General features: G+C 39.8%; 1 long non-coding RNA gene across 2 annotated transcripts in view; it reads right to left on the minus strand.

Moving 5' to 3' along the window:
* LOC122464129 overlaps positions 1–19,580 on the minus strand; it is a 58,831-nt gene extending 39,251 nt beyond the window's left edge. Inside the window, exons 1-3 of one of the 2 annotated variants that reach the window (XR_006288035.1) lie at positions 18,813–19,580; positions 10,898–11,061; positions 7,974–8,061 (exon numbers count right to left, since the gene is read on the minus strand). This is a non-coding gene — a long non-coding RNA (uncharacterized LOC122464129). Of the gene's footprint in view, positions 1–7,973; positions 8,062–10,897; positions 11,062–13,334; positions 13,472–18,812 lie in introns of those variants that run through there. The other variant, XR_006288036.1, reaches the window with a different exon arrangement.
* Positions 19,581–23,424: the final 3,844 nt, after the last annotated feature.

A 23,424-nucleotide genomic window follows, 5' to 3' on the forward strand; every position in this document is an offset into this window, starting at 1 on the left:
TCTAACCTGAATTATCTCTAAACAATACTGAAAGAAGCTAGAAACAAACTCAGGTCTCTTATATGCCACCAAGATCTGCTACCAGTACTGCTCTTAACAAGAATTCCTGCTTACTGGAGACAGAGAGAAAAAAACAAACACACCACTAGCAGCATAATGTGTTCTCTTCCTGTCCTCCCTGCTGCAATAATGATGCAAGCATTTCCCGTGCTCCATAGCACCAATTCAGTCCCAATCATCTCTTTTCCTTAAACACTCTTCTCCATGCTAAACAATTCATCCCCTTTGTTTTTCGTGTTCTGAGGAACAGTCTCCTCACCAAAATGATGTAATTACTTTATTCCCATTTGCTCAAGCAATGTTTTAAAACCGATGTTCTGTTCCTCTCTTTCTTTTATGAAATAGTTGTCCAAATCCCAATGCACTCAATGGAGGACTCCCAAGCTCACTTCAGTGAGAGCTCAAATGTGCCCTTGATGTTAAAACTGGTGCCAAAGAATATAAAATGAATATTTACATGCCCAGGAATCAAATTGAGTGTCCAAATGGGAATCTGAATGCTCTACTTAGGCTGCCTGTTTGAACTCAACAGCTACAAATATTTCACTGCGTGGTAGAATTATGAGATCAGAGATGACCCCAGCCAGTCATCACGCAGTTTGCAGATTCACTTACATACTGATGTCTTATTGATTAAAATTCTTCACAAGACTTTTTACATTTTAATAAAATCATAAATCACAGCTCTGTCACATTCACAACTCCAAATGCAACATTCCAGCCAGGAGGTGTGAATTTTTGCTTGCTAACAGTGGAGTTTTACCCATGAGATAGAAAGATTAGATAGTATTTTCTATACACACTCTCCAGTATCTATCAATAGTCAAGTCTGGAACTAAAGAGAGCTTCAGGCACATGATAGCTTGAAAATATGTCAGTAACAGAATGTAGCATTATCCTGAAACTAATATCTATATCCAGAAAGTCACTGTATCTATGTCAGAACAGCAACATTGTTGTACATTAGCCTGGGTTTTCTTACCTGACCTGTTCTGAGCAAACATTCATTAGATCAATAAAATCTCCATTCCACTTCATCATGAAGTCATGCCTAATTGAAACTGGTCTTAGTGGCCTTACAAAAAACCCTAAGGCAGCTGTATTTTGCTAATAGTTTATGCATTTTCAAGTAATATTTGTGAAAAATCCATCTGATGTCTGAATTGGAATATTCAGTTACTGAGAAACTCAAAAGGTTCTGAGCATTTTAAAATTCAGACATATCAAAACACATTTCTATTTTCAAAAGTACAGAACGCTTTTTCCCTCGTTTCTTTTTCCTGTTTATTAAGAAAAAGGATGTTAACCTTCGCTTTTTCTGTGCCCTTCCAATTTTTTAAATTGCCATTTGAGAGTTCATACAAACCCTCCAACTTTGCTCCTGCACTACATATCTTATGTTGTGGTTGTCCACGGTTCTGTAGTTACATATTCTTATCAGTGAAACTACACCATCTGACGGTGGAAAGAGACATGGAGAGTTGCATGTAGTCTGAGATCTTTTATGAGATGTATTTCCCTCTTGAACACATCCCTAATTCAAAGAGTTAAAGACACACAAGTACAGATCCGTAGTTCCTAAAATGCTAGGGATGTTGTATCCAGGTTTTCCCCACTATTGAAATCTAGGGCAGTGGAGATCAGAAATGTCTCACAACTTCCACAGAACTCCGGGGTGCGCTGCACAGATGCCAGATGTCAGTTAAGGTTTGTCTATGATGGAAATATTTTCAAAGTTTGGTATTCATCTCAGACCACTAAAGAACTTCAATAGTGGTTAATATATTGAATTATTCATCTAGTATTATTCATACTGGAGCCTTTCATTTGGGGATCTCAACGTACATTTGGGGATCTCAACGTAAGCCTCGTGGACAATATTTTAAGGATATCCTGTGGTCAAAAGTCAGAATTTGACAAGTTACCTCACTGTGGTATCCAGCCTTACGACAATTTTTTCATGTAGATAAAAAGTTGTGATGGTAACAGTTGGCAAAATTTTAGGTAACATTACCCAACACTGAAAAACGCTCATCTCTGAGATAGAACATGTCACCTGTTTGACAGTGCACAGCAACAGTATACACAACAGCTTAGGAAAGGAAGCGTCCTTAGTCATTTAAAATTGTGTGGGAATGTTAAGTAGATAGAATGGAATCACCTGAGTTGATGTTTCGCGAAGAGACCATGTTTATCATCCCTCTTTGTTAGAAATAGTGTCTGGGATCTTTGGCCACTTACAGGTACTAAGACCTAAATTTTACATTTTATTCAAAAAAATGACTACATGAAGTAATTGCCTTTGATTAGACAACACCACATTTAAACACAAATAGAAAATTATTAAAGACATTAACAGACTGATAATTAGTTTAACACAAAAATACAGCATGATTTAAAATTTGAATTTGGAGGTCATTACCCACTAGATTTTTATAAACTCTCCTGTGACCACAAAAATGAAATTAAAAATATATTCACTCTGTGGGATCTACAATGGTATTTATAGGCTCTGTCCTTGATTTAAGTTTATATATGTGAGTGCGTGAATATACAGACTTATGTGAAGAAATACAGGGAATAGGGAAGTGAAAAAAGTGGGACGAGGGACATACCAAAATATCAGCAAAAAATACATAAAGTTGACCAAGTTCAAATATGTGTCTTAGAAATAGCAACTCTCTAAGCAAAACAGTTTACATCTGAAGTGTATTTTGCATTACTGAGTGCACAGTATAACAAGATCTATTCTTCTATAAGGTGTTTTTAGACATTTTGGGATGCTACAGTTGAGAATGAGCCATACCAACATTATTTCTGAAGAAAGCCATGAAGGAATTATAGTTCAAGGAGGAGTAGCATGGAGGCACTAGGCTAATGCACAAGTGCTCCCATCTTCTTTGGGCAACTCATATTGCTATATTATTTCTCCATGAACCAAAGTATTTACAGGCTAAAAGTTTCAAAACTCCTCGTCAGTCCCACCAGGTGAGAAAAACCCTGATCACCTGTTAAAACAAACCGTAGGAAACGTGCAGCATTTCCTGGCCCTCTACAAGTTTTTCCCACATAGGGGAGAATATGTCCCATGTTTTTTAAACTTTCTTGGCCATTTCTTGTATTTTGCAAGCTGACACCAACCAGAGGTTTTTCAGCAAACCTCTTTATCAAGGTTCCTTCCCCACTCTGAACTCTAGGGTACAGATGTGGGGACCTGCATGAAAGACCCCCTAAGCTTATTCTTACCAGCTTAGGTGAAAAACTTCCTCAAGGTACAAACTTTGCCTTGTCCTTGAACCCTATGCTGCCACCACCAAGCGTGTTAAACAAAGAACAGGGAAAGAGCCCACTTGGAGACGTCTTCCCCCCACAATATCCCTCCAAGCCCTACCCCCTTTCCTGGGGAAGGCTTGATAAAAATCCTCACCAATTTGTACAGGTGAACACAGACCCAAACCCTTGGATCTTAAGAACAATGAAAACGCAATCAGGTTCTTAAAAGAGAATTTTAATTAAAGAAAAAGTAAAAGAATCACCTCTGTAAAATCAGGAAGGGAAACACCTTACAGAGTAGTCAGATTCAAAACATAGAGAATCCCTCTAGGCAAAACCTTAAGTTACAAAAAGACACAAAAACAGGAATATACGTCCCATTCAGCACAACTTATTTACCAGCCATTTAAACAAAACAGAATCTAACGCATATCTAACTAGATTGCTTACTGACTCTTTACAGGAGTTCGGACCTGCATTCCTGCTCTGGTCCCGGCAAAAGCATCACACACACAGACAGAACCCTTTGTTTCCCCCCACTCCAGCTTTGAAAGTATCTTGTCTCCTCATTGGTCATTTTGGTCAGGTGCCAGCCAGGTTATCTTAGCTTCTTAACCCATTAGAGGTGAAAGGGTTTTTCCTCTGGCCAGGAGGGATTTAAAGGTGGTTAGCCTTCCCTTTATATTTATGACACTCTTAAAAGTAGTTGAACCTCCAGGGGAGGAAAGGGTTGGGAATCGACAATTACACCTGAGAATTTCCCCAGGCAGGAGCAATCAAGATACTGGAGGAATCAAATCTTGTTAGTATTAACTGCTCCTGGCATTTCCCTCTACTTTGGGGCTTGGGCAAAATTACAGCAGCCTGGCTTTAAGAGATGATGATCAGAGGGTAAATTATAAAGAGACAAATACTACCAGGCTGCAGACTGTTCACAGGCTTTGTAAAAGCTGATTTGAACAAAACTCAAACAAACAATCCCATGACTTTCTTTCAAACGGCAATGAAAATAATTTTTTTAAAGAAATAATCTTCATGCATCATTTGCATCTCTAACAATGCAACATCCTACTAGTGTACAAGAACCAGCAAACCAAACCAATTAGAAATTGACTGTAAACTAGGGTCCTAGCCAAAACTATGGTGAAAAAAAGGTGGACTTTTAAAATTCCATCTTTTATAATGAGCACAGGTGTTATCAGAAATACAGGTAAAGAAATAGTTTTTTTCCCCTCACTTGATTAATTTTATCTTATGTAACATGCCTCTCACTCATTTCTGACATGCCTACATGCCATAAAATACGTCTGACTTTAGATTTTTATTTCATTTGAGCATGACCACTTTTTATCATAAACAAAAATGGAAGATATCCGATCACTCAATAATTAGACAATCTTCTCCTGCTTCTTTCCCATAAACAAAAGATATCTGAGACTTTAAAGTACCATGAAGCTGCTTTGCAACAGCCGACAAACGGACATTTGGCTAGCTGGTCAAATGACATAAATCCCTTGTTGTGCCTAAAGCAGTGGAGACATTTTCCAGGATTGGTTCATCCATCTAGCAATATACTAGATTAGTGTGGACAAGATTAGGGTAATTACCTTCACAAGCACTGACAGCATGATATTCAAAGAGAGACTTTCAACGGAGACAAACTCAGCACATCAGCTACTCTTATGGATGGGGAAAACTTTCAGTTAATTCATCTGGAAGATCCATCTATTTATTTAGGCATTTTTACAGTGCTCCTCAGTGTCTGATATTCATGGTCCTCTTTAATTCTAAGATGCCAGAACGACACACAGAGTCTAGTCAGGGGATGGAGGAATTTGCTAATAGTTTAATTACACTCTACTGCCTAGCCACCACTTGGTTAGCACTTAGATATCATGGCAGAAAACCTAAAATAATAGACTAGACAGATTCGATAAATGGTAGATCCAACATCACTCATGTCAGCTAAATCTGCATTGGCCTAAAAATATACAGCCATTTCTCTCAGTATTTCACACCACCCCACCACCACCCCTAAAATCATCAAACTTCCTTCCTACTTTGATCCAGATCTTCTTCACTGTATATACCGATTTCATGTTTCCTCTTTTTTTAAGCATGTTTCCCAAAAAGCCATTACACTTTTTGAAGAAAAATACCAATACAACACAAACCTTAAATATGAAGGCATGGCAAGCATCTTTCCTCCCTCCCCCAACTACTAATCTTGTGTAAAAGACTCTTCAATATGCCTACATAAATGAAAGCAAAATGAGTCTGTAAATTGCTGTAACTTTGGAATTTGCACACCCAGTGCTCACTACTGTTGCCTCTGTAGGTCTATGTATTCCCACTAAAATGAGTCAATTAGCCCAAATTAATCCTAATTCCACAGAGTTTTAAAGAGCAGCAAGGGATCTATCATTTATCTGTTGTTCACTATCCCATTTATTTAACCTTATAACATCACTCTCTCAGATACTAGCGGTAAACAAATCCCACGTGAAAACTGATAAAATACTTCTTTGTAATGTTAATGTTACTGTCTTTATAAATCTCTGATTCTAGCCACAGCTTCAACTCCTTCCTGCCTTTGATTTAAGAGTGGGCTGGCCTGGTCCTAACCCTGTCAGCTTTAGTTCTGAGACAATCTTTAAGATTATGGGTCTCTGATCTGGTAAATTCCTGAGAGGGAAAATTTGAACTAAGGAAGGCTCCTTCTGACAAGTGATAAGGCCCTGTTCCTTTCAGGTTACCCCAGAGACTGAGCTGAGGGCAGAATTAATTGAGGGAGAGACACTGGGACAAAATACAGGGAAGAGAAAAGGTGAATAAGGGGCTTATGAAAGACTTATTGCAAAAAGAAAGGAAGGTGGGATGGATGGAAGCAATTATAAGGTAGGGAGTCTAGTAAAGTAATTACCATCAGAGCTAAGTCAGTTTTCTTAGACAAAGTATTTGATTAGATTGTTACATGACAGGATACTAATTAAAACTGATTGGCCTAATTAGAGCAGCATTAATAGCTATGGCAGGCACTGGCAGTAGTATTGCTTTGTCCATGACCTTCTTCAAAGATACTGGAGAGCCACCACATATAGTCCTGATTTTCAGTGACCGTTTTGTAACAAGCCAGCAATGTGATTGCTACATCTGTGTACAGGTTGAGGCTTTCCTGGCATGGCAAAGTGGCTAGAACAAAGGAAGAGATACACAGAGCACGGGGAATAATGCTGCTATTTTTAAAAAAGCAGTTATGGAACAAATATAAACAAAGGGCTTGATTCTCTCTTGCCATGCACATTGTGCAGCTATTTACACCTGTGCAGAGTGTGGAGTGCTACTAAGAACGGTTGCACTTGACTCCCACTTTGAACTGGTGAAAATGGCTGCACAAGGTATGTAGCAAGGGAAAAAATCGAGCCCCGTGTGTTCAGTGCATTACAGCCACTAGTGTAAATAAATGACTACTTCTATTTCTGCCTTAAACACCCTTCTTCACAAGTGAATAGAGGATCTGCACGAAGAAAGGCCAGTCCCCAAACACTTGTGCAATCAAGCAACCATTTGTATGCACAGTCATGAAAAAACAAACAGCCCACAAATATGGTCTAAGGGAAGACCCTTTCAGAATTCAATGAGATGTTCTCAAACAGTGCTTTGGACCATTCACCCAGCTCTATCTGTAGTGTAGATGTTAGCCACTGAACTTCTGCCACAAAGCACACTCTACATGGAATATTTTTTTAAGAGGTACCATCTTAGAATGAAAGCCTCAGTGTCCCGAACCACCAACATCTGCCAACTTTAGATCCAATTCTTATGCATCTCTAGATGCCTCTGCTGTGTACTACATTGATACATCTGACCTATACCTGGCACTGGTTGATAAAAGTATCTATTTATTACTAAACTTCAGCAATGATTTGAAGGAGGGGAGAAGTGGAGAGGAGAAAACACTTGGCTAAGACAATCCAAGCCACAAATTCTATTAATATACATTTCACACGGTTATAACAAATGTTACTATCAGAAAGACCCTAACAATACAGTGTTCACTGCTGTGCAAGAGAATAGAAACCTAAGCTTTGCTTTGGAAAAATTATAAAACACCAAAAAACTTTAAAACATCCAATAAAATTCCAATACGGTGTAACCGATTTAAAATACAATAAGCAAAACCAGCAAGTGTTCCCATTATCCTTCCCTTTGCCATCCCAGTCTCATTTTGGTCATGAAAACTCCAGTGATTTCTTTTAATATCTTAGATAAATATTTACCAAAAAACCCAAAAACAATGGCACTCAAGTGTGAGCAAGACAGGTGCTTACAGGTCAAGGGGATAGATGACTTAGACATACTTTAGATAAGCAGGTACAATCAGAGGCCTTCTATACTGAATTAGTTATTCTTTGAACCAATAAGAAATTCAAATCTAAAGTTATCTATGACAGTAATAGTACTTGTGTTATATTATGCTGTGTCAACACTGCGTATTTAACATAGTGCTGCTCACTGCGAAGCAGCATGGTCCAAACTGGAAGTGAAATGCACTGGAAGTGAAGTAACGGTGATTTACCTGCTCAAATTGTGAAGCATATACCAGGACTAGTGGATCCATCCATTCACATATGACTCACCTGCCCCAGGGTCTTTGAAAATTCAAATGCCTCTTTCTCAGAATTTCCCTCCAGAGAAATGACAAAAATGGCAGATCCCACAGAGATCCTAGAAGAAACCATAATGATCATGCTGGTCATAATTTCAATTATTATAATACCCCATATGTTCATTTTATTTTGCAACAATTTCTCCCTTGTTTTTAAATAAATATCCCTGATTATCATCAGTTCTTAAATACGAACATACTGAGGCAAGGGACACTATCAATCTGCTAAAATGTGTATGGCAATTAGTGGATTTTAATATTTTAAGCTTTGCAAATTAACTTTACATTATTAAATTCCGTATGAATTATGCATAAATGAATATAGAAGAAAGGTATGCCCTGGGGAAGAAATATCTCCCATACTAACATATTCTGGTCCCTGAAGTGAGACCTTGGAGAATCCAGGGCAGTTGGGATTGGGAGAAACACCCTGTCATAAATATAAAGGGAAGGGTAAACACCTTTAAAATCCCTCCTGGCCAGAGGAAAAATCCTTTCACCTGTAAAGGGTTAAGAAGCTAGGATAACCTCGCTGGCACCTGACCAAAATGACCAATGAGGAGACAAGATACTTTCAAAAGCTGGGAGGAGGGAGAAAAACAAAGGGTCTGTGTGATGCTTTTGCTGGGGACAGAACAGGAATGAAGTTGTTTTTTTCCCTAAGAGCAACTAGAAGGGTTTTCTACCTATTTGCCTGGTGACAAAGGTGTTAGTTATTGGTTTTTTTAGGAGTTTGATTTTTTTTTTTTTAAACAAGGAGCACAGATTTGAAAAGGAATTTTTTTTCCTTTGGGTTGCTGGACAGCAGGTTTCCAACTGGAAATAGTTGGAGGTTTTTTGCTTTGCTTTGGGGCCAGAGCAGAGACAAAAGGGAATTGTCTTTTTTGTGAGCTGCAGTGTTAACCTCCTGCAGGGAAATTCACAAGTCTTCACAGAGCTGAAGTTTTTCTATAGATTACTTACTAATTTCTAAAACTCCAATCCTGTTCTGTCCCCGGCAAAAGCATCACACAGACAGACACAGACCCTTTGTTTTTCTCCCTCCTCCCAGCTTTTGAAAGTATCTTGTCTCCTCATTGTTCATTTTGGTCAGGTGCCAGCAAGGTTATCCTAGCTTCTTAACCCTTTACAGGTGAAAGGATTTTTCCTCTGGCCAGGAGGGATTTTAAAGGTGTTTACCCTTCCCTTTATATTTATGACACACCCCTCCACAAAGACAAATACAAACACACACTCCTTGCGTTTGTGGTCTTCCACAATGTCTCCTGAGTGCCTTGGTGAGAAAAATTTTAATATAATTCTCCATGATAGTATGGGAGATTTGGTTGGCATGTGTTCAGAGATGTCTGTTTTACTCATGAGTTGGACAACCACAAATTAATTATGCAGGTCACTATAGGTGCTCAGCATTTCTGAAGATAAGTCCCACATTGATTTGGATGCCTAAATATGAATTTGAGTACCTCTATTTAGGCACTTGCATTTGAAAATTGTGACCCAAACCTTTATACCACCTTGCAAAACAGTTATTCCAGGTTTACCCCAGAGTAACAGCAGAATTTGGCCTTTTGCATTTAAACTGATGACAGTTTAAAAAATGAGAAAGGTTGTGGTCTTAATTGTACCCTCAGTCATGCCTGTGCAAAACACATACTGATTTTATGCAGTTTGCATAGGTTTAGCCAACAGAATTTGTCCCAGTATTAGAAAATATCAGAACATTTCTGAAGTCTGTGCCTTTGAGTTATACAGTAGGGATGTTTTTGCAACTACCTATAGTGTTGCAAAGTATTACAGCTGTTCAGAGTTTTAAAATACTTTGTAAATACAGCTGTCTTCTTCTTCCACTGCTCCCAAATGTGTGTTAAAATGCCACAGGAAAGGTAGTTATGAAAACAAAAAGTGCATAAAATACATAAACCAGGAAAGTGCTGATGGGCCTGCAATTTGTGAAAATGGAATCATGGTTCTGAGCACTTTTTAAAAAACCTAAACCAGTAATGCACGTTTACTACAATTTGAACATGGTAGACCAGATCCTCCGCTGGTGAAGTCAGAGCATCTAGTGCAGATTTACATCAGCTGTACGTCTGGCCCACTACGTTGACCTTATTTCTGATGGTTCATTTCTCTTTATACTCAGGGCCTTCAATTTTGTGAAACAAGACCCAGATATCTGAAATCAGCTCTTATATATCTCTCATTGCTGAAAGTATTATTTTTTTCTATTACATTTAGGTTGAAATTGGTGAGATGTTTTTGCTGTTTTAGAAGAAGACTTAAATATCCACTCTCCAATGGCTCCGGATCAAAAATGATCTGCTTTCTTGCAAAGACTGAGTGGTTGAAGATAAGTGACTCCACAGAGGAGAATGTCCCCCTTTTATGGGGGAAATGGGGGTGGCCACTTCACAAGAACTAGTCTCCCAATTTCCCTCATATTTTTTGTCTATCAGTAGTCTGGTGGCCACACACACAAAAAGCTGCATGGGTCACTAGTGGTTCACCGACCATCGTATAAGAACCATTTGCCCATTTGTTTTTTTAAATACAAACCCTTGTTACTCATTTCCCATTGCTGTGAAAGGATCCAGGACTCTACACTGGTAAAAAATAGCAGCGTAGATGTGAGGGTCAGTCCTTGGGTGTGCAGAGAGCCATGTAGGGTACATGCTGCCTTAAGTATAGACCTAGTCTATGACTAGTTGCCCAGAATATTGTGGGAGAACTTGTCTGTTGTTCTGGGGCATATGGAGGGAATTGTGGGATGGCACTGGAGGGCTAGACACACTCACATGGAGCTAGTCTGAGTTCACACTATAGAGAGGTTGTGTTGGCAGCTGATGAGCTGTGCTAACTCGAGCTGTAGCCTATATCCCCTGGCAGGCCACTCACCTCATGTTAAAAGCACACACTCGAGTTATGTGATTCTGTATCTGAACAGGACTCAAGTTAGGAGCAACAGTCAACTTATAGCTCAGACTAACTCTGCAGTGAAGACATTCCCTGAAGACACTCTCCTAGCATCCCTCAGAGCTGCATTCTCTCTTGTGGCTGACCTGAGACAATATATTAAAAATAATTTAGTAAGGTTTAACTGAATTCAGTAAAGTTCATCTTAATTCCATGAGATTTGTCCAGGGTATGGTCAATCTGAATTTGTTTTATTCAGAGGGTATGAAGGAAGCAAATGTGTTCAAAGAAAAGTATCTGATTATATATATTTCCAACCTGCTGGGAAAAGCTGTTTATAGAATCTGTGAAAACTTGATTTCTTTGTGGGTTCCTCTGATGGTCAGAACTTTCTCATCTTTTAAGTGACTGCCTGCCTCAGCTTCCCTTAGCTGTGAAGCTGCAAAGCAAAAGCAGTCATGACAGCATCAAAAGGACTCTTGAAGCACTGATCTGCAAAGAGTTATGCAACTGCTCGACATTACATCCTGTGAGCAGTCTCTTTGAAGACAATGGAACCCCATACAGTACAGAAGTAAGTGGACCAATGTATGTCTTTGTAAGATTAGGGCCTTTGTTTGTAAGAATAAACAAAATCATACTATAAAGAGGACCTAGACTATATTAATCTTCCTTTGATCATATCCAGACTTCTTACAACCCGTAAGACCTACTGAAATTTTACAGTATTGATTAAAGCTGCACAAGTTATTCACTATGCATAATTTGACTAATTTTAGAATTTTTTGTCAAATTGTTCACACAATTGTTTTAAAAAACTTAGTTGATCAGCTCTATTATCATTTTGCACAGGGAGTCATGAATTCCATATATCCTTCCTGCGATCCGGGATGTGGATTCATTTATGATTGTGGTACTCAATCTTTCTCCAGTGGTGACACCAAAGTAAATGCCTGTCTGTTTTAATCTTCATTAGCAAGCTATCTTTTGCATATGGGTTTGATCCAACTCATACTGAAGTCAGTGAAAACACTTCAATGGGTTTTGACTCAGGACCTTCAAATAAAGTTAAAAATGTAGTTTTCCCACTAATCATAGCAGTGAAAAAAAAAAGCAATAAATAAATCTATATCAAATTCAAAATGTGGCTCGTTGTCCAACATGTCAGGTCCCTTAGCAAACAAATATGCTGAGTCATTCCTTCTTTCCTCAATATCCTGCATTACAGTATCATGTCAGCACATTCCGTCAGAAGGGGACTGTCTGGCTGAGGCTGCACGCTGATTCTGTGATCTGTCTCATTACTGGGACACCGTATTAAGTAAGAGACCTTTAAGAACATTTCAGCAATGTATAAGACCTTGGATAGCAAAAGCTTACAAATGGATCTTTAAAAGTAATGGAAAGTCCTAGACATCTTCCTTTTCATTCCACAAAGGGAATATGCAGCAGCCACTTGCCAGACTATATTTTCTATTCATATAACAAAAGTGTTAAATGACACATTATCTACTTTCTTATCTTATTTGGAAAGCAGAAAAAATCCATTTTATTGAACTGGAGGCTCACTGCTTTCTCACTAATGCGATATAAAGGGCCCTTTTATATTACTAGAGCAGAATTTTAAATTAAATGCAAAATATATTTTGTCAGTTGAAGCATGGTAAGTGTGGCCACACTTAAAGAAAAGCTGACAGGTTTTTCTCTACACACTGTGAGACTATCTTCAAACATTACTGACTAATGGATCACTGCTTGATAGACCACAGTTCTTCTCCTCTAACCAATATACACTTTTTCAGATGGGGATTGAGATTAAATTTAGAAAATAATTGTTAATAGGAGAACCCATCAGCAACTTTTAAAATAAATTTGGAATAGAAAAAAATCTTTCAGGATTGTTTTTTTACAGTATTTACAATGCAAAGTATTCCTGTGACCCAAATGAAAATACATCACTGGAATGCTCATTGAAATTGGGGAGAGGGTTTTAAACTAACAATGGTTTACAAATGTATTTGGTTTTGATACAATACGCTGGATAGGAGAATCAGATGTGGGATTTTTTCCCCCTTTCTATCAAAGTCAGCTCCTTCACAAGGACTTTATATAAATCTATTCTTTTTTTATGTCTCTACAGAATTGTAATAACTACAACTGGTTAATGAAGTTAAGGTCACATTACGCCCTTGGATACTTATGTGGGGTTCTTATTGAACTCAGTGGAATTCTCATGGATACTATATGAAAAATAATTTGGCCCTTTATTTTCAACAATAGGCCTGGTTGATACTGAAAAGTTTTAACAGTATAATTATTTTGCTGAAAGCTGTGAATTTGGTTTTTTAACCCTAATACTTATAGTAGTACAAGACCTATAAAGCATGCAGTATACTGTAGCGCCATGGCTGCCACCCACCTCTATTTCCCCTTCACCAAGCTGGCAACAGAGCTTGTCCAAAACAGAACCCCACAAAGGCCCAAAACAAAGTCTTCCATTAATTCCAGAACCACAGTCTCCTACTTCCTGGGCTGCCTTAGCTTACTGCCAGCCAGCCTCCTGCCTCTGACAGTCCCAGCTACTCTCTCAACCACACCTTTCCCCTGCAGTTTCCTGCCACTTTTTATATTGGGAATCACCTGATTCCTCTCAGGTGGGGTTCATTTTGTAATCAGGGCTGCCTTAGCCCCAGCATCTCCAGCCTAAGGCAAACCCACTATTATGTATAGTTAGGGCCCTCCCAAATTCACAGCCATGAAAAACGCATCAGAAATCTGGTCTTGTGAGTGCTTTTACGCTATACAATGCAGATTTCACAGGGGAGACCAACGTTTCTCAAATTAGGGGTCCTGACGCAAAAGGGAGTTGCCGGAGGGTCACAAGGTTATTTTATTTTATTGTCACCCTTACTTCTGTGTTGCCTTCAGAACTGGGCGGCCGGAGAATGGCGGCTGCTGGCTGGGCGCCCAGCTCTTCAGGCAGTGCCCCACCAGCAGCAATGCAGAAGAAAGGGTGGCAATACCATGCCATGCCACCCTTACTTCTGCACTGCTGCCTTCAGACCTGGGCGGCCGGAGAGTGCCGGCTGCTGACTGAGGGCCCAGCTCTGCAGGCATCAGCGCAGAAGTAAGGGTGGCAATACCATACCGTGCCATCATTACTCTGGGCTCCCAGCCAGCAATTGCCGCTCTCCAGCTGCCCAGCTCTGAAGGCAGTGCCACCAGCAGCAGCAGTGCAGAAGTAAGGGTAGCAGCACCGCAACCCCCCCTACAATAACCTTGCGACCCCTCTACAACTCCTATTTGGGTCACAACCCCTACAATTACAACACTGTGTAATTTCAGATTAAAATAGCTGAAATCATGACATTTATGATTTTTTTAAAATCCTATGACCATGAAATCGACTGAAATGGATCATGAATTTGGTAGGCCCCTATGTATAGTATAGTACTGCACAATATAGTATGATATTGCTTTCTACTGGTATAGCTTATTCCCCTTCCTGTACAAGAATAAGTTATACCAATATAAAGGCATGAAAGTATTTATAACTGTGTCCACACTAGCTAGTTTGTACCACTTTCCTTATACTGGTATAGTTAAAGCAATACAATTTTCTAGGGTAAATAAGAGTTAAAAGCATGCTTAGGAGCACCACGAAGTGAGCTTGTCCAAAATTCTCTCCTTTAGTGTTTGTATTTTATGATTTTCTCTGAAGACAGCAAGGACCCCTCATTTCAAAAGTACTTAGTTATTTTGGGTGCTTACTTTAAGGCACCCAGAAAGCGCCAGGCACCCCAAACACTGAAAAATCAGGCCGCTTTAAGGTATCCGAAGTTGGGCAGCTAAAAACTGAGGCACCCAAAACCCACTTGTCACTTCTGAAAAGGTAGGCTGAAGTAATTGCTTACAGGTATAGCAGCAGAACATAAGATGGTGATAAACAACTTGTACAAGTAGAGTTTACAGATACTCAAACCTTTGAGTATAGTTTAGTTTTGTTACCACCCAGAAATATTTACTATATTGATTTCTATCTGTACATAAGGTAGAGTGTATTATTTTTCAGTAAAATTGCTTTTAAAAAGTACCTGTTAAAAAACTGTAATGTTTATCAGCTTAAGTGTTTGAAATGTATCCTATTGACTTAAATTTACTCCAGCAAGTACTAAGCCAAATACTTCTGCATCTCTATTCTCAGCGGCAGTAAGTATTTTTCATAATGCTTTCAAAAATCAAAATGAATAGGTTAAGTGACAGATTGAGGCCCCAGTTCAGCAAAGCATTAAAGCACATGTTGGAGTTCATCTTTAACAAAAAAACATGGGTAAGTACCATTGAAGTTAAGCAAATGCTTAAGAGCTTTGCGGAGTCAGGGCCTTAGTGAGAAAAAAGAAAAACAATGGGAATAGACAAGACTGAAGCCAAGAGCTACTTTTAAAGTCATGTTTCAAAAACAATTTGCATAAAAGATGCATGTTTTAAGTTATCTTGAACCTAGTAATTTAAGGGCCAGAGATTCTCTGAGCTGCTGACTATTGCTGGAAGACACTGAACACCCTTAACTCCTGCTCATGATAGTGGGTGATGAAGAAGCTCAGCCTCTTGCATGAGTAATTAGCACCTAGCAGAATAAACCCATAGTTCATACATGTCAAGGGAGATTTTCAAATGTACCTAAGGGGTTTAGGCGAACAACAGTCATTGTGTTCAGTGCTGCATGTGCTCCTAAATCCCTGGGGAATTTTTGAAAAATCTCCCCTGTAGTGCCCAATCCTGCAAATACTTATGCACATAAGTAACTGTACTCATGCACGTGACCACATTAAATGTGGTGGGATGACCCTCAGGGGTAAAATCACTCATGTGCATGTTTGATAGAAGTGGGTTTCCATGGCACGTCAAGGGAATTTCATTTAGACTAATCAGGCATTTTCCTATTTTTAACAGACAGGAGGTGCGGAGGGAGAGAGAAGAGAACTAGATTGACACCGGCAGCATTCTGTGTGATTTTGAAATTCATTCAGCTTGTGATAAAATAGTTGTTCAAATCAAAAGCTTCAGTTTAGCTGAGGATCCCAGGAAACTTTCAGTACGATGCTGATGAGGGAAACTGCAATGATTGAAAAGTTCATTTATTATGAGGTTTCTAAAACCTCATCCTAGTATGACAATTAAAAACTTCCGAACTAAAATGTTTAAAGAACATCTTCCTGGGGCGGGAGGGGGGAAAGCAAAAAGAGATGCATTTCATAGCATAGACATCTAGCAAAACATGGTATGGAACTGACAGTTGCCAAGAATAGGCCTAAGCATTATTTATCTGGTCATCAGGTACGCAATGAGGCAGATGCAAACAACTTGCTATTAGTTTCTGGCTGTTCCATTCAAAATCTGCAGGTGGTACATGTTCCCTTAGCTTCTAGATCACCACAGGAAGATACCAACATTAGCCTGAATACAAAGTAGAGCTAAACCAGCACTGAATGTGCATCGTCTCACTTTCAGCAGCTGCAAGAGACTTGTGAATCACAACTAATATAAGTCTCTGTAGTGTATACCCCATGCAGTGAGGTATGTCATGTTTTTCCAGTCATTATCCCTGATGTACAGTGTCAGCCATTCAAGCCACAAGAGGCTAACTAGAGATAGCAAAATTATTTCTGTATACTTAGAATAAGTACGGTATCGCAAAGGCCATTGGGTAATAACCTTTGGCAACCAATGACTTTTAAGGGCTAACTACTGTAATTAGATCCATTCTTTAGCAGTAAATTAGAGACTGTAACCATTTTCCTGTTTTGAGTATGAAATACTTGTTTTCTGTAACTGGTTTTTCTTCTTTAAAGATGGAGTTTTAAGGAAGTTATCACTCAATACATTTTTGTCATGAATATAAAAACTGGGCCTCGGTTTACAAAAAGTTTCAAATACCTTCTCAGTGACATGGAACTATGTCTTAGACAGCCCCTTCTATAGGCCTCTTATACAGTGGTTCTGCTTGGTTTGGTAGATTAGGTGAGTTTGCTTCATGTTTTCAGACTGGTTTATTCAAACCCAAGATGTAAAGTGAAATTTGGGGGATGGGGGACACATTAAATTAAACAAATCAAAGGTTTGCTGAACCCTACGAATTAGAATAATTACAGTTCAAAATAATTCTACTGCAATGTCTATTCCACCAATGGAAAACAATGAGCTTCTGTTAAACAGAATCAGGGATAGACTGCATCATGAAGAGACAAGGGATATTACATCCTCCATAGCACAACTAAAAACAAAGTTAGCAAATCTGAATAAAATAAACAAAAAATTGTGACCAGTTTTCAGAAAACAAACTACCTTTAAAAACAATTTCTGGACCCAAAATGTTAGTGTTCCAAATGTTCACTTTTTTTGGGGGGGGGGGGTAGGGGTAGGGGGACATTTAGAGCTGGGTTGCCTATTGGAAATTGCTCAGTCACCTGGTATTGATTCTGCAGTTCCTGATTGGCTAATTTTTACCCCATGTGGTTAAGAGGATTCCACCCCACATGGCTGAGAAAGAGATGTTGCCATGTTCGTCCCAAGATATTAAAGAGATAAGGTGAGCATACGCTCAAAAGCTTGTCTCTTTCATCAACAGAAGATGGTCCAATAAAAAAAATATTACCTCACCAACCTTGTCTCTTAGGGTACGTCTACCCAGACAAGAAAATCCCGATGCTGGCCTATGCCAGCTGATTCAGGATCATGGAGCTCGTGCTGTACGGCTGTTTCATTGCAGTGTAGACTTCTGAGCTCAGGCTGGAGCCCAAGCTCTGGGACTCTACAAGGAGGGATGGTCCCAGAGCCTGGGCTCCAGCCCAAGCCCTGAAGTCTACATAGCAATGAAACAGCCCCTCAGCGTGAGACGGCTGGCACAGGCCAGCCACAGGTGTCTAAAGTATCATGTCCAGTTCTGGGCACCACATTTCAGGAAAGATATGGACAAATTGGAGAAAGTCCAGAAAAGAGCAACAAAAATTATTAAAGCTCTAGAAAACGTGACCTAGGAGGGAAGATTGAAAAAAAAATTGCTTTTTTTAGTGTGGAGCAGAGAAGACTGAGTGGGGACATGATAACAATTTTTAAGTACATAAAAAGTTGTTACAAGGAAGAGGGAGGAAAATTGTTCTAGTAACTTCTGCAGATAGGACAAGAAGCAATGGGCTTAAATTGCAGCAAGGGAGGTTTAGGTTGGACGTTAGGAAAAACTTCCTCACTGTCAGGGTGGTTAAACACTGGCATAAATTGCCCAGGAAGGTTGTGGAATCTCCCTCATTGTCTAACCTGCTCTTAAAAACCTCCAAACACCTGTCAGGAATGGTTGAGATAATACTAGGGCTATGTCTACACTACAGTTTATGTCAGCATAATTTATGTCACCGAGGGGTGTGAATAAACCACCCCCCTGACCAGTGTAAGTCACACCAACATAAGCACCAGTGTGGACAGTGCTATGTTGGCAGGAGAGCTTCTCACTCTGACATAGGTACTGCCGTTCACGGGGGCTGGAGTAGATAAGCCAATGTGAGAACTCTCTCCTGTTGGCTTAGAGTGGTTATATTAGAGATGGTGGTGCAGCTATGCCACTGTAAGTCTCTAGTGAGTTGTAGCCTTAGTCAAGTCTTGAGTGCAGGGGACTCGACTAGAAGACCTCTCAAGGTCCCTTCTAGTCCTGTGATTCTATGATTCTAGTGGCTGTGTAGACATACCCTCAAAGAAAGAGAGACTGTCACAGGGCAGGGTTCCCTCACCCTGGATTCTTCTCTGCAAACAGTCCTCACATAGACCAATGGCAAGTATGACATCAAATGCTTTATTTACATTGTGCTATATGAGACCTTGTCCACCCACAGCATAAGACTTTTACCTTCTCCATAGGCACAGGACGAGGGCTTTCAACTCCCTGAGATCCTAGGCTTCTCTGGCCCTTCCTCCCTTTCTTCCCCTTTCCCTCTCTTAACCCTCCTCAGCTGAGGAGCTGAATCACCTTGTTAAGTGGCTAATCATCCCATCCTTAATCAATTCTCTCCTCAATTTGGTCCATCTGGGAATGCTTGCCAAATGCATAGAGTGATGAGTCAGCTTCAAGGTGCTCACACGGTCACAAATGTGCATGTATGTACTGTAATTGTAAGTGTGAGGGAGGTGTGTCTGAGTATACTTATCCCTCCCTGTTTCTTCTTCACAATATATGTTAGGGTGAACTTGTGAATACACAACATTTTGATACTCTGAATTAGAAAATTCAAGTTAGATTTAAACATATACATCACCCCTAATTCTGCTATGTTTTACACCTCCCTACCAAGCTCCAAAGGCTTCAGCTGAATTGCACAGGATATAGATCAGGGCTCACTGCAGGTAGAAATTCTTGATCCAATACATGCATGAATGGATATCAATTTGTATAACCACAGCTGCCACATTTCTGCCATTATACCATAACAACCAGTTAGTTGTACTGATAGGTTTGGAGTTATCCAAGCTTTGACAAGGACTGCGCCCATGAATATTATAGAAGAACCTCAGAGTTATGAACTAACTGGTCAACCACACCCCTCATTTGGAACCAGAAGTATGATCGGGCAGCAGTAGAGACCAAAAAAAAAAAAGCAAATACAGCACAATACTGTGTTAAAAGTAAACTACTAAAAAAAAGAGAAAGTTTAAAAAAAAAAGATTTGACAAGGTAAGGAAACTGTTTCTGTGCTTGTTTCATTTAAATTAAGATGATTAAAAGCAGCATTTTTCTTCAGCACGGTAAAGTTTTAAAGCTGTATTACGTCAATGTTCAGTTGTAACCTTTTGAAAGAACCACCATAACGTTTTGTTCAGAGTTACAAAGAACCTCCATTCCTGAGGTGGTCATAACTCTGAGATTCTACTGTATCCCCTTACTGACAAAGAGAAGGTTTCCACATAGAAAAAGGACCTGCATTTACTGCCATTGTATAGATAACTGCTGAATAATTGCTCTACAGCAGGGTAATTAGTGTTTCTTTTGGCCCTGTATGTCTGATAATAAAAATCAGTCTCCTCATAATAAGTCATCTGATTAATATGGGTGTGTGGTAATTTCAGATTATTAATTCCCTAAACATAGTGATACCCATGCTCTAGCAAAATTGATGTAAATTGATGCTGATATAAATTATCTAACACAAATTGAAATTTACAAAAACCATTAAGCACCACAAATGTGAAGATAAATCATATTCAGCAATCCTTTGGACTTTGCTGTCTCTTCCATAATACAGATTACTAAATAAGAATTATTTCAAACTTTTGGATCTGGTGCTATATACACAAAAGTTGAAGGTCAAATTTTTAATGGATTTAGCAAGTCATTGAGCAATAGCGACCACTGAATCTTTTCTAACTGTATGCTCTATTTAACTATTCAATTCTCCAGAGATTTTGATACAAAAAAAGGTGTATAATGCATAGAAATCTCTTCAATTAACACTGAAGTTTTAGTCACTAATCCTAATTTATCATTTTAAATGTTGGCAATAATTCAAGTGTCATTTTTACGTTCATTCATATTGCAACAAGCTAATATATTGGAGATGGGAATTATACATTATTCCACTAGTGCAGCGAGCCCAAGAGATTGTACAGTTAAAAGGCTGGTTTCCAAACCAACAATGTGATTCTCATTTCACTTACACCAGTATAAATGAGTGATGTAAAGCCACTGTTTCATCACCCACCCCCACAGCCATTCATAGGGCTGATATGTTCCATTGTTCTCTAGCCTGTGCTGGCTATGCATCCTGGATTTGTGCACAGGGAATGATTTGTGTGAGATCTGTGCTCCTTTTTTTTTTCCTCTCCTTTTTTTTTTTTGGCACATCTTTGGGCTCATCTAGCTCCCTCTTCAGAGTTTTGGACTTGCAGCAAACAGGGAAGTGACTGGGAAAATTATGCTGTCACACAAATCTACGTTGTACTGAAAGAACATACCAGCTACATATTCAAAGCTGGAGTAGTAACACTGTATGGTGGTAGGCGAGTTCCTGTGTAAATGGTTAAGTTCTGGGCCTATGTATGTGACAGATCAAGCTGTCTCGGACAACTAGAGAAGAAAAGGTCAGGGGTTTAAACAAGCTGAATGTATTCTCCCCTTTGTTTGCTCTAGCCCTGAGAGGAGTGAACCCTGATTTTTCACGGAGTTAGCAGACTGGGCTGGCTTTAGAGGAAGAAAATTTGGACACAGGGACAGGGAGATCTGTCCTTAACAGAAGGATGCATTCAGGGCAGGCGGTGGAGCTGGTTTGGTCAACTGAAAGGGGGGCCTTCCTATGAAAACATGCTGGCAGGGGAGTAGTTTGGGGCCATCTATAATGCAGACTCTGCTACCTCTGTCAATGCTTAGAGGGTTAGCAGCAAGGGAAGAGATGCTGTTAAAGGAGCTTGAGTGAAACCACCAGTCTGTACACATAGAGGTTTGCCTGACTGAAAATGACATAATTGTACTTTGGAGAAGACATCAGGGACCAACAGAACCAGGCACATTGATGAACTGGACTATAATAAGTTATTGTGTCTGGTGTAAAACAAACACTATTTTTTAGGAATCACACAGAGTGGTTTCTACTATATCACCACTTCCGTGGGGGACTGGGCATCCTGACTCACTGCTGTGGCTGCTTCCAAAGGCCAGTGAAGCCATGAAAGGGGGCTTTCCAAAAGTGCTCTCTTACCAGAACTCTGCTCCAATTTTCTGTGGTAAGACTCGCATTAACATTGCAGCAAAAGCAGGGGTAGATCCATCCTATTGAAGCCTGGTGTGCACTTAGAAGTTAGTGCAACGTAGTTGCATCCCCCCCAGAACAGACACATTGTTCTGTTGACTTAGCTAGCGTTATTCAGGGAGGCGGCATTCCTACAATGATGGAGGGTGGGGGGAAACTTTCTACTGGTCTAGGCTGTGTCTACACTATAGCATTATGCTAACATAGCTATGATGTTATGGTCTCCATAGTGCAGACATATCCGCAGAGCTTTTGAAAATCCCCTCCTAACAACTCTTAGCACACTGCTAACCACAGATATCTCCTACTGTAAGTATAGGGGGAAGCAGTGATACTATCAGACTTTAGTGTGCAGCAAATGCTGACTTTTTAATTTTGACACTTGCATTCTGTTTGTGTGCTGTCTTTGAGGCCACTGGAAGCCAGTGGTTCCTCAGCTTTAAAAAAAAAAAAATCATGCCACTCATTTAGGTACTTAAATGTAGCTAAAGGTCCCTAATATTGAGTTTTCTTGTTTAAAAAAGAAAAAAAAACATCTTGGCAACCATGTTTCCAAAAGTCCACATCAGTGTCTCACATGCTGAGTAAAAAGAGCACGCTAGAAGCTTGCTATTATTAGTGCAATTAGTGTAATTGTACTGATACACAGAGTCCCCAGTCAGCATCACAGTCCCATTGTGCTAGTTGCTGTACAAACCCTCGTGTTGCCAACACAGGCAATTTTATTGCAAGTCTTGTGATATTTTTTTAAAATGTATTTCCTAAAGCTGCCGGTGCTGACAGCAAGAGACTGCATGAGACTCTCTGCTTTCATTTTAAAGAAGTACATTTCTAGCCCTCATGGTTGTAGAAAACAACTTGAAAACATGACGTGAGTGCCTCCTAAAGGCTCAGCCCCATCGTTTCCCAAGCACCCCCTTGCAGCCAAGTGTGGCTCTGCTGTGGCCTGCCACAGTTCCCCCTCCCACATGAGGGTGCATAAACACTCTGGTCAAGGAGAAGCCAAACATTCTACTTTACAGCAGGGCTTCTACAAGTGTTTAGATGCTTTTCCCTCAGAGCTCAGAGAGTCTCTAGGGTCCAGCAGCAGCTCTTTCTGCTCTAAGGCTCAGTTTCCTCCATTGTCTGGAGAGTCCCACCACAGTCTTTCCCCCTGTTTGCTCAGGATTTCTCCCTGGCCTCCCTACACACACAACTTTTGTCTGGTTCAGGCTGCCTAGGAACTCCCCTCCTTTGGAGCTTCCTTTCATCTCAGAAGTTTGTTGTGTTTTTCTCCCCCCTTCCAAAGCCTTTTACTGGGCACAGATGGTCTTTCCTTAATTATCTGCCTTCCAGCTAATTAGGTAGTTAACTATCCTTAGTGGATCTGGATTGGCTCTTCCTTGGAGCCTGGCACAGGTACATGGGGCTTCTCACTCCTTTGAGTGGCCAGAGCAGTGATATTTAGAAACAAGAAGACCAACAAAAAACCCTCAACATTTATTATTTTTTTGAAGTCTCATGATCTTTAAGCCAATTTTGTGATGGGAGGAGGGGGGTTGACTAATGATTTTTGAACATGGGAGGTGACCAGTACTGACACACTCATGAAGGCTTGCAAACATGTTACAGCCTTATGTTATACTTAATCTGACTGATGATGAAAGAATGGGGGACCTACTTGTGTATGAGTACAAAATGCCCTGTGTTGGTGTAACACCAGCAGACCCCAGTCACCGGCAG

The sequence above is a fragment of the Chelonia mydas genome, chromosome 1, assembly GCF_015237465.2.
Source record: "Chelonia mydas isolate rCheMyd1 chromosome 1, rCheMyd1.pri.v2, whole genome shotgun sequence".
In the NCBI taxonomy this organism is placed as follows: domain Eukaryota; kingdom Metazoa; phylum Chordata; order Testudines; family Cheloniidae; genus Chelonia; species Chelonia mydas.